Source organism: Macaca fascicularis, chromosome 1, assembly GCF_037993035.2.
Source record: "Macaca fascicularis isolate 582-1 chromosome 1, T2T-MFA8v1.1".
Lineage (NCBI taxonomy): Eukaryota > Metazoa > Chordata > Mammalia > Primates > Cercopithecidae > Macaca > Macaca fascicularis.
This window is the reverse complement of record NC_088375.1, coordinates 151,789,251-151,801,265: the sequence shown is the minus strand read 5'-3', so window position 1 is coordinate 151,801,265 and position 12,015 is coordinate 151,789,251. Positions and strand designations below refer to the sequence as shown.

Here is a 12,015-nt window from a genome sequence, read left to right as displayed (position 1 = left end):
TGGTGTTATGGTGTCCCAGATCACTAGGAATCTTGAATTAATACATTATAATGATTTCTCCCCAGAGGGAGCTGGAAGTGCCTTGTTGCTGGGCAGATTATGGTAAGGGGATTGGGGTAGCATAATTAAGCGGGGAGGTGCTTGGTAGCTGGCATTCTTCAGTGATTCTATTTTCTTTTCTCTATTTGAAAAATCTGTAAGAGACTATTCTGTGGGCAAACTACAAACCAGAGAATTTTTTTTTTTCAAATATGATGAACATCCAGACACTTTCCTGTAAGAGGTGGAGAGATACTGGATGATGATGATGATGCTGCTGATGATATGCTATGGATGAGAATGCTGACTGTGAATTAACCTCTTGTAACATCTTTCAATAAGACAAAGGCTTAGCTTATTCGCCTAAACATCTTCATATAAATGAATAAAACGCTGAGCCCCATGTGAAACTATTTCAGGCAGTTTCTAATACACCTAGCGTGTGACCTTCCACACCCCCATGTCCCTCGTGTATGGCATATTCCAACTAATATAGAGGCTTTTGTCTCTTTCCATATGCTGGGCTGTCTCTCTAACACAAAAGCCACTTTTGAAGTGCAAAAATAAATGTGTTAAAGGGCTTTTAAACTAAACTCACAATGATATAATCATTTAAGGGAGTTGATGTAATCATTACAAGTAATTTGTCCTTGCCAAAGATTGAAAAATGAGTCCTAAAAGGGGAGAGCTAATGCTGAAGCCTGCATCTTGCTTCGCATAGAAGGACAGAAAATGCCTCTTACATATTTTTGCATAAGTTGTTCCACTGCCTAATTGGGCATGAGAGCAGGATAGAATTTATGGCTCAGAGCACTCCTCAGCCACAGGTGTAGAGTGAGATTGGGATTGTTAGCAAGCTGAAACTGGTCTGGAACCCAGTTTAAGCATTTCATTTCTAGCGGTTGGACAGATGTCACACATTCTGCGGCAGCAGAATGTGCTCTTCCCTTTGCCACAGAGATTAGCCACAGCCTGTGATGCTGGTACTTTGCTGGAAGGAATAGGACAGGAGCTCCACTGCTGTGTTATTATCTGGGGTCTATTATGTTTTTACATTTTTCAAAAATCTTTAAGCTAGATCTTTGACATTCAACTGCCTATAAAGACATGTGCCACCTGATGAGAAGCTTTGATGTGCATTTTGAGGATTAAATAATCTAGATAGAAGGCAATGTGTTTCCAGCCAAGAAGAAAACTATGGAGAAAATTTTGCCTCCTGCAGCTAAGCTCTGTTGGCAGTCAATACCTTTTAGCTTACCCTCTATATTTGATTTCATACATATTTACAGACTATTTTTCCTCTTAGTGCTAATTCTTTTGAGACCAAATTAAGAACAAAGATAGCAGAAACAGGCTTCATCAAATAAAAATGTAAATATGCTGCATCTCATTTGTGCTTGAAGAAACTTTATTTAAATATTTTTTTGTGAAGTGGAATAGTCTGGCTATATCATTATCAGCGGCTGGGAAAGTAATAACCTGGCGAGTCAGTGTAAGCCAGGGAGGGGAAAGTGAGCTCATACATTCTGTTAATGTGGCCTACTTTGGAGTGAGATTTTTCTGTAACTTCCAAAAAGAAAGTGGTAATAGTATTGATGTACACAGTCTAGGACAATTGTCATGATTAACTTCATTTTACTATATATCAAATGAAGAATTATTGACTTCGACTAATGGTATTGTGCAAAGTAGTGATGATGTATTTTTAAGTGAATAAAATGGAGGATAATTTGCAGATTTTTATCTGTTTTAGATTTTGGTTTAAAGAATAGTAAGAGAAAGCTCCAGATAGTCACAAACTAAATAGACTCTGCTGAATTTTATTTCCTCTAACTTGGTGCAAAGTATTATATTGCATCTTCAGCAGTGGCCAGGAAGTAAAGCAAAGAATCATGCTTAGCCACATAAAACATGCTACTCATTCAATAAAACAGTAAGAAAAACACTATTTTTATAGGACTTTCAAAGAAAAGGATTCTAAACCTCAGTCAGAAATTAGTTTTCATTTCTTCAGGTGTCAAAAAATATCACTTACACTTTGTCAAATTGCTCTAATCTGTCTTTCTTTAAAAAGAAACATTTAAACATTCCAAAGAGGTACTCTTTTCTCTGGTTGTATCTGAAATTTTATATTTAAACTAAATGGATTTTTTTGAACAGCAGTTTGAGCAGATCAGTGTGCTATGTCAACTGCCAGTGTGATGAACATCCCAACTCTCCTTCATTTTTCTTTGGGATCCCCCACAGACCCCCCTCCCAATTTACACACACACACACACACACACACACACACACACACACACACAACTTATTTATTTAGCCAGGTTATTCTTAATAAGGGGAGTGGGAGTAAAAAGCACAAACTCTCCTCTGTCACTGGTTATTTTACATGATCTCCTTTGTTCACAGATTTGCTCAAAATACTAATTGTTTAGTTCATTCAAATGTTTTATTTCTACTGGCTTTGAATGAAGGGGATGGCAAGTTAACTTTTAAGAATTATGAAAAAGCTGAACATACATGATTGACCACTATATTCAAAAATGGAATGATTCTACAGCATCTATGGCTATTGGAGGGCATATAGTTCAACACAATGAACTCCTGCTAAAAAGCAAGGAAGAAAGACTTGTCTTATTGGGAATTAAAGAAAAAGGGAGTTAAGATTGACCTCTGAGAGAAAAATGTTTCTTGCTAAATACTTTTTATGCGTGAGCTTGAATGACTGTCCTCTACAGCTTCACAGATGAAATGTGTTCATGCCAATAAAAGGGAAAACTTTAAACATCTCAAGTGTGAGAATAATGAAACTAGTATTTCTCATCGACAACATTATAATCAAAAGAGTTAGAAAATACTTTCCATAATAACTATGAAAGTGATTTATACAAATAAATGTTTCAAAATCTCAAAGATTCCACCACAGTAATTAAAGGTGTAACTTTTGCATTTATTTTGCAATTCATCTCTGGAGACTAATTTAGGGTACTTTTTACACAACAATATTAATTTATTTCTTTGTGCTACATCTTACGTGATTTAAAGTTAACATCTACAGTGTCCTTGCTTTCAAATGTAGATTTCTCTTTCTGAATCTTGCTTGCTAGGAGAGCCGTGTATGCAATGCATTCACAATCCCATATATACTTTTCATACATACACATTCATACCCACACACTCACCATCACAATGCACACAGAAATACAGACACCCTTTCTTCAGGGTAACATAGGAATTATCTCTAGGTTTTTCAGGGTGGCCCAGATGATTTGAAATGAATATCTCACTCAGAAACCTTAAAATGTTGAGATCATCATCTTGAAATCAAATAGATTGAACATTATTTACCTGTTTGAAATCAGTAGGCAGGATTAGTCACATCTGGCTTTTTTGAATATCTAATTAAATCATATTATATCTATGTCAACTGGATACAAACTTAACATTAAGAGATTACAAAAAGAAAAAATGTGGCCAAAATTAATACTAGACATCTCTGTATACTAGATAACTCATTTCAGCCAACAGTCTTACCGATTGCTTCCTTGAGGGTTGCTCAGAAGTGCCCTGTTCTTCATGGACTTTTGTTGTCTTCTGGAAGCCTCCCTCTTGGCCCCCAGACTCTAAGTAACCTAGTTAGCATATTCCCCTTTGCATGTAAAAAGGGATGCACACTGTAACCTGAGGCCAGGCCCACCTTAATTAACATTTCAAATCAGAGACTCTAAGCAGATATTTTACAGAGGTACAGAAAGGGAAAGAAAACTGGCAGGGTGGGATAAAGCCAAGCCTATGGAGGCCTAATTTACTGAGCATTATTAAACAAAGATTTCCTAAAGAGACAGCAAAGAGAGAAATGGATTTCTACATAGAATAATAAGCATTAAGAAACTAAGCTCATGTCTTTTAAAATGAGAACATCTGTGGCCGATTTCATTCTTCGAAATAGGTTAGACCACAACAAGAAATTGGACAACTACTTAACTGGGAGCTAATTCTGAGGTTTTGGGTTGATATCTACCCCTACCTGCTCCCAGCACCCCCTGTGAAACCCCCTACTTTAATCATTTGAACACCTGAGGTATTTGTCTATAAATGATTTTTACTATGTACAAATAGAATATTTAGAATTCTTTAGTGGATTGAGTCAGTGCAGACATGTTAACTGGACCAATCAGGTCTCAAAGTGTTTGTTGTTGTTGCTGTTTTTTAACTTTAAGCATTTTATTCTACCATTTTATTTGTCTGGGGGTTCTCTAGGACCATTAAACTGTGGTAGTTTGGGGGTTATCAAAGCCAAACTAAATGGGATGGAAATACTGAGTACAATTAATTGATCCAACTTGTTACTCTGCTTCCAAAACCAGTCAAGTGTTCATTATTACCTTTTCTTTGGTATAGCACATGTGTTGGAGGCAGGTGGGTATAAATTATACATATATAAGTAAATAAAATACTTCTCTTTGCAGAATTGGACCCACTAAATGTTTCACTCCCAGTATGGTGTGCCTACAGTCATAAACCCAGTCACCAGCCAGGAGAATACTCATGGAATTAGGTTTTAGTTATTCAGTTTCTATAAAATATTTAGGTGCCCAAATCTCTCATATTCCATACCACTATAATAATAATTCTAACAATCTACAGATTTTTCATCAAACTCAAAATTATGAACTGCATAATGACAATTTTACAATGTTATTAGTTGTTGTCAACTCCAAAGATGGAAGTAGTACTTTTTCTGTTCATATAATTACAATGATAACATTGGTAACTCTTTCACAATCTTTGTTATTTTGCTAGGATCAAATAATTTAGAAGACTCTTTGTGCCAGTTGAGGCAACTGAATGAGTGAGCTTCAGCACAACTTCTAGAGTAATAAGAACAGATAGGTTTCTGCAAAAGCAGAAATGTACTTTCTTCTACCCTTTTACCTGGCAGCATTATTTTAACCTAACCAGCTCCAATAGAACAGCTGATGCAAAGAATGAGACCTGGAAATTCCCTTGAATTGCCAAGGTATAAACAAGGGCATGACTCTAGACATGACACTCACCCGGCATGTGTGCTTTGTGCTCTTCCAATGGCTGAGATCATAAATCAGTCACAACCTTTTCTGCATTAGTAAGACACAGCCTCAAAATCCTTCATGCTCGTGTTTTCCAAGTTGCACAGAATCACATAATATGCCTATAATTTCATCATATTCATTTTTACGTGTAGTAAATAAATATTATTTCTTCAGATTTTTTCTTTAAATTGACAATGTTTCACTTAATTTTGGTCTATAAGAAAAATGTGTGTTACTTCATTATATCCGTTAAATCATGGTTTTGTTATGCTAGTTAAGTTTTCCTACTATATTAAATAAATGATTATTAAAATATAAAATGTTATTTTGCATATCATCTGAATACCAAAAGCAGTATGGAAAATATTACTTGGTATAGTGGTCAATTAATGGCTAGTCAGTCATGAGAGAACTCATTTGCTTTCTTTACTGTAGAAAATATATCCACCAGGGGAAAAAAGTGTTTCACACAAAGTGATTCAATTAAAGTTAATTAAATAAATATGTATTGATTACCACCTCCAGACCTGAAGGGGAAATGGGAGGGAATGGTTGCCAGATCCTGGAAAGAGAACTGGAATGAGCTGAGTCCCTTGGAGGAGGGATGCAGTGGACCCACGATGCCCAGGGCAGGGAATCAAGCCCCTACACCACATCCTCCCTCTCTCTCTCATCTCATACCAGGGCCTCTCATTAGCAGCAACCAACTGAAAGTCAGGCCAAGGGAGTCCACTGATGTGGTACACGTGGATCGGTCTTCAGGCCATACAGAAAGCTTTTAAGGATGTTGAGGTGAGCTGGAGGGCAAATGGTAGATATCCAGATGACTAGGCATATCTCTAGGCACTGGAGATACAGCCCCTAAAGGGTTATAACTTAGGACTTACAGTTTATGAGTAGACAGAGAAAGAAATAAACACTATGAAGTGGGTATGTATATAATGCATAAAATAGGCAATTAACCAGACTACGGAGCTCTGAGAAATCTTCCTAGGGGAGGTAAAATCTAAATGAAATCTTCCTTGAGAAGTAGGTGTTACACAGCTCAAGGAAGGAGATAGGCATAGGATGTTTTCCAGGACAATGTTGGACAATATTTAGTATCACTGGGGCAGGTAATAGATTATGAACGGAAAGAAAAAGGTTGAGGTTAGAAAGGAAACCAGAAAGAAAATCAGAAAATATAAAGAAGTTTATTTATCATGTTAAGTGTTTGGGTGAGGGAGAAAGGACAAGATGGAGGAAGGTGAACAAGAAGGCACAATCCATGTTGCTTCCGGGTTCTTCTTCACCAACATTCCTGCGCGCGGGAAAATGCAGCCCGCCCTGGGAAGATGCAGATCAACCGAGCATGCGCCAGGTGATGTCAATCCGAAGAGATGGAAATTTACCCGGCCACGCCTACGGAGACGCCCCTATCATGCCCTTATCCTGCCCACTGCCCTCCCCCTTCCAGTACCAATGCATAAAAGTCTGCCACTGGCAGCAGCCAGCGTGACTTCTTCTGCCCCCGCATTTGTGGACCAGAGAACATCATTGGAGAGCGCCGGCGTGACTTCCCTGGCCCCCCACACCTGAGGACCAGAGAACTTCGCCCGAGAGTGTGTGCATATTTGCGATAAAAGACTGCCACTTTCTTACGTACTTTGGCCTCATGTTTAATTACTTAGCTCTCTCTAAATTAAGTTACATTAAATTAAATTAAAACAGTTGGTGCCGGAACCAGACCCAGGAGGAGACCCTTCCTCAACATCCCCTAGGGGTCTAATGAACCTCCTCCACAGCCAACCGGCTCCCAACCCAACCAGCCACGAACACCGAACAAGTGTTCCAGCTTTCCACTGGTGCCGCTCTGAGAATTTCTCCTTCGGTGAGTACTCCCCTTTGTTAACCATCTCCGTCCGTTTCTGTGTCCTTGGCCTAGAGTCGTACATACGCCCAAGGATGTAGCCACCCTGTGGCGCAGTGAGGCCTTCAACCCGGAGACGTCCGTCTTGAAGTTCCTCAATTCTCCGTTAGTGGCTCCAGGAGCCCCCGGTCTCCAGCAGCGGCAAAGGACGCTTTGCCACTGCGTGAGGTCGGTTTCCATTTCTGGTGGTTAAACAATGGGAACCTCACAATCCAAAATCCCTAGGAACACCCCCTTAGTGTGTCTCCTCCAAAACTTGGAAGCCTTACATTTAGCTCAAGATTTAAAACGAAAGCGGCTAATTTTCCTCTCCACTGTGGCATGGCCGCAATATAAATTAGACAACCAGTCTCAATGGCCACCAGACGGCACACTTGACTGTAACATTCTATTAGATCTCTCTAATTTCTGCCAAAGGCTTGGAAAGTGGTCAGAGATTATCTATGTCCAAGGCTTTTGGGACTTGCGCTCTCGCCCAGACCTGTGCGCCCAGTGTTCAATGGCCCAGGTCTTGTTAGCAAAAACCCGGCCCTCGGCCCCCACCTCAGCAACTGAGGAGGACTCCACCTCCATTTCAGATGAGGCCGATGGCGGGGCATCTCCCTCCTGACCTACCTACCCCCCTCCCTTGCTCCTCCTACCGCCCCTCCCTCAGCCACTCCTCTTACCTCTCCCATTTCTACCCACACTCGCTCCAAGACCGCGGTAGCAGCCCCTACTAGTCAGCCCTCTACCGGTCAGCCTGCCCCAACCCCCTCTACCAGTCAGCCTGCCTCAACCCCCTCTACCGGTCAGCCAGTCTCAACCTACCCGACTAGTCAGTCTGTTTCAACCTCCCCTGTTAGTTTGTTGGCCCCCCTCCGAGAGGTCGCCGGAGCCAAAGGACTAGTTAGAGTCCATGTCCCTTTTTCCTTGGCAGACCTTTCCAAGATTGAAAAACGGCTCGGCGACTTCTCTGCTAACCCCACCCTATATTCCAAGGAGTTTCAATACCTATGTCAGGCATATGATCTAACCTGGCATGACTTACAGGTCATTTTGTCCTCCTCCCTTAACCCAGAGGAAAGAGAGTGTATTCTTGCAGCCGCCAGGCAACATGCAGATCAATGGCATTTAACTGATGCCACTGTCCCGTTAGGAGAGATGGCTGTCCCGTCCATAGAACCAGATTGGGACTATCAACCACAGCAGCCCGGCCGCCATAGGAGAGACATTATGGTTCAATGTCTCTTGGCCGGTATGCAGGTGGCCTCTATCAAAGTGGTCTATTTTTATAAACTAAAGGAAATCATCCAGCACTCAGATGAGAACCCGGCTTCCTTCCTAAATCGCCTTACAGAGTCACTAGCCCAATTTACTCAGCTAGACCCCACCTCCCCAGCCGGAGCAGCTGTCCTAGCCTCCTATTTTATCTCCCAGTCAGCTTCAGATATTTGAAAAAAGCTAAAAAAGGTTGAAGACGGGCCTCAAACCCCCATACAGGACTTGGTAAAATTGGCCTTTAAAGTTTTTAACTCCAGAGAAGAAGCAGCTGAGGCCGCAGAGCCAGACAAGGAGAAAAGAAGGGCTGTGCTTCAGGCGCAAGCTCTAGTGGCTGCCCTCCAACCAGCGTTGCCCACTCTGCTTGCAGGGAAGACACAGGGCAAGTCTCCCAAGGGCTCCTGCTATAAATGCGGAGACCCAGGACACTAGGCAAACCAGTGTCCCCAGGCCAAGCCGGCCACTCCATCTCGTCCATGCCTTAAGTGTGGCACAACTAGGCATTAGGCAAAACAGTGTCCAAATCCTCGCCTGCCTACCACGCTGTGCCCAACCTGCCAACAGGAAGGACACTGGAAGTCTGATTGCCCCACCAGCAGGGCAGGCATTGCTCCTCAACGTGGTGCCTCTCCTCAAAAGCCGGAAGGCTCCTTCCAGCTCCTACACCTGGACGACGATTGACGGTGCCCACACTCGGAGACCCCGGTCACCCTCGCCGAGCCTAGGGTAACTCTACAGATAGCGGGTAAGCCAATTTCTTTTCTCATCAATACGGAGGCTACCTATTCTGTTTTGTCAACCTATGGAGGTCCTAGCCAGCCATCTACTATCTCAGTAGTTAGGGTAGACGGTAAACCGTCTAACCCTCACCAGACCCCAATGTTAAACTGTTGCCGGGACTATGCATATTTTGCCCACTCTTTTCTCATCATGCCCTCTTGTCCCACCCCCCTCTTGGGATGAGACATCTTAACCTAACTCAAAACATCTATTCCCCTTCCCTTTCTCCAGGTGACCAGGTTCTACTCAAGGATCAACACCCTCCTCAAATTTTCCCGCTTCCTCACCATTCTTCATCTTAACTTAACTGACTTTTCCCTCATAAACCCCAAAGACACCCTCCTTCCCGACCCATCCCCCAACCAGTAGGTTTCCCAACTTTTTACTCTCATAGAAGACCTAGCTTAGCAAGGTGCCCTTTGTGATTTCCTAATTCCCATACTAATCCTCTGCCTTGCCTTATATTTTGCTCCCATTTTAATAAAATTTCTCCGAGCCAAGGTCCAAGAGATCACCCAAGTCACCTTCAACCAAATGCTCCTGCATCCCTACACCCAACTGCCAACCTCAGACCCTAACTACGCCCCTTAACAGCAGGAAGCAGCCAGACAGACAATGGCACCCCAAATTCTTATAATCAATAAGAGGTTGGACTGTTTGGGTGAGGGAGAAAGGACAAGATGGAGGAAGGTGAACAAGAAGGCACAATCCATGTTGCTTCCGGGTTCTTCCTCACCAACATTCCCATGTGCAGGAAAATGCAGCCCGCCCCGGGAAGATGCAGATCCACCCAGCATGTGCCAGGTGATGTCAATCCGAAGAGATCGAAATTTACCCAGCCACGCCTACGGAGACGCCCCTATCACGCCCTTATCCTGCCCACTGCCCTCCCCCTTCCAGTACCAATGCATAAAAGTCTGCCACTGGCAGGAGCCAGCATGACTTCTTCGGCCCCCGCATTTGTGGACCGGAGAACATCACCCGAGAGTGCCAGCGCGACTTCCCTGGCACCCCCCCCCACACCTGAGGACCAGAGAACCTCGTCCGAGAGTGTATGCATATTTGCAAATAAAAGGCTGGCACTTTCTTGGCTCATTTTGGCCTTTATTGATTGAGAAACAAAACACTAAGATATATTTAATCCTCAGAATAATGGTAAACCACTGAAATAGTGTAGTGCAATCATATTTCTATTTTAGAAATAGTGTCCTGATTGAAGAGAGGCAGGACTAGAGAGTCAAGACCAATTAAGAGCCTGTTGTTTCAATAAAATAAGTAGCAGTGATATGCAGACTCGGAAGAGTTCCAGTGGGATGTATTTACAGACGTATTTAAGAGGTACTATCAATAGGTATCTTGATCTGTTGGTGCTGCTATAACAAAATACCATCAATTGGGTGGTTTATAAATAACATAAATTTGTATCTTCTGGTTATAGAGGCTGGGAAGCCTAAGATTTGGTTGCTAGCACGTTCAGCTTCTGGAGAGGGCCTTCTTCTAGGTTGCAGACTGCTGACTTCTTGCCGTGTCCCCGTATCATGGAAGGGGCTAATGAGCTCTCATAGGCCTATTTTATAAGGGCACTAGTTTCATTCATAAGGACTCTGTCCCCATGACTTAATTGCCTCCCCGAAGTCTCCACCTCCTAATACTATATCACCTTGGGGGTTAGGATTTAAATATGCAAATTTGGGGGGAGACAAACATTCAGACCATAGCATTCTTTCCCTAGCTTCAATTCATGCTCTTCTCATATGCAAAATACATTCATTTCATCCCAATAGCCTCAAAAATCTTTAAATATTCCAGCATTACCTCAACAGTCTAAAACCCAGAGCATCATCTAAAGATCATCTAAATCAGATATGGAGAGACTCAACGTTTCCTTTATTCTGAAGCAAATAGCTCTCCAGCTGTGGACTTGTGAAACCAAGCATGTTATATGCTTCCAAAATAAAATGTTGAGATAGGCATAGGATAGACATGTCCATTCCAAAAAGGAGAATTAGGAAAAAAGGAAGAGGTAACAGGTCCTGAGCAAGTCCAAAACCTTAAGGGTCAAGAATAACTTCTTTGGCGTGAAGTTATGCCCTCTGGGCCCTCTGGAGCAGTGGCTCTGTCTTCCAGACCCAGTGGGATGATGGCCCTGTCTGCTAGGCTTGGGTGGCTCTACCCACAAGGCAGTTTTCTGCAGTAACCCCACCTCTGCAGCAGCAATGTGCCTGGGTCATGTCCCTGTGGCTCTCCTGGACTGGAATTGCACATCTATAGATATACTGGTCTGGAATTTAGGGGACACCACCACCCTCAAACTGATTTTCTACTTGGATTTCTTGGCTTTCCAGGGAATTCTTTGAAATCTAGGTGGAGTTAGCTAGATTCCCCCACAGCTTTGCTGGGAGTAGTACCTACTATACCAGGACCCACTGGAGTCACACTTCAGGCAGTCAAGGAATGTCATGATGGAGGGCAATGAGCAGAGTCTTGAGGGGTGCACGGCATCAAGTGCAGAGGTCTTGCGAACACCCATAGCCACTCCTTTGAAATCACTGTTTCTCCAGGACCTTGCACTCTTGACCTGTGATGGCAGTGACAACTCTGATAATCTTCAAAATGCCTTTGGGATCATTTTTCCATTGTCCTGATGAATAGCACCTGGTTTCTATGTACTACTCTCCTAACTGAATGGTTAATTGGTCACACCCTTGATGTTCTCTCCACAACATGCTTTCTCATTTTAAAGAATATGAACAACCTGAGAATCTTCCAAAATTTGAGTTCTGCTTCTCTTTGGATTAAATATTCACTATTTAATTTTTCAGGCAGGGTGCAGTGGCTCACACCTGTAATCCCAGCACTTTGGGAGGCTGAGACGGGTGGATTACAAGGTCCGGAGATCAAGACCATCCTGGCTAACATGGTAAAACCCTATCTCTACTAAAAATCAAAAAAATT

The 12,015-nt window shown here is 42.5% G+C and overlaps 1 protein-coding gene and 1 long non-coding RNA gene across 9 annotated transcripts in view; one reads left to right on the top strand and one right to left on the bottom strand.

The window, feature by feature from the left end:
• LOC123568046 (pancreatic progenitor cell differentiation and proliferation factor-like) overlaps positions 1-3,640 on the bottom strand; it is a 223,453-nt gene extending 219,813 nt beyond the window's left edge. For 2 of the 7 annotated variants that reach the window (XR_012429151.1, XR_012429150.1), the window contains exon 1: positions 3,574-3,640. The gene's annotated coding sequence lies outside the window, so the exon portion shown is untranslated. The remainder of the gene's footprint in view (positions 1-3,573) is intronic. The other 5 variants (XR_012429159.1, XR_012429160.1, XR_012429149.1 and 2 more) reach the window with 4 other exon arrangements.
• A 2,965-nt stretch (positions 3,641-6,605) lies between these two features.
• Positions 6,606-10,134, top strand: LOC135964820 (uncharacterized). Of its 2 annotated transcripts, none has more exons than XR_012429142.1 (3): positions 6,606-6,981; positions 8,880-9,025; positions 9,292-10,134. It is a non-coding gene; the product is annotated as an uncharacterized lncRNA (long non-coding RNA). The 2 variants fall into 2 exon arrangements; XR_010577491.2 differs by having other exon boundaries at positions 8,845-9,025.
• Positions 10,135-12,015: the final 1,881 nt, after the last annotated feature.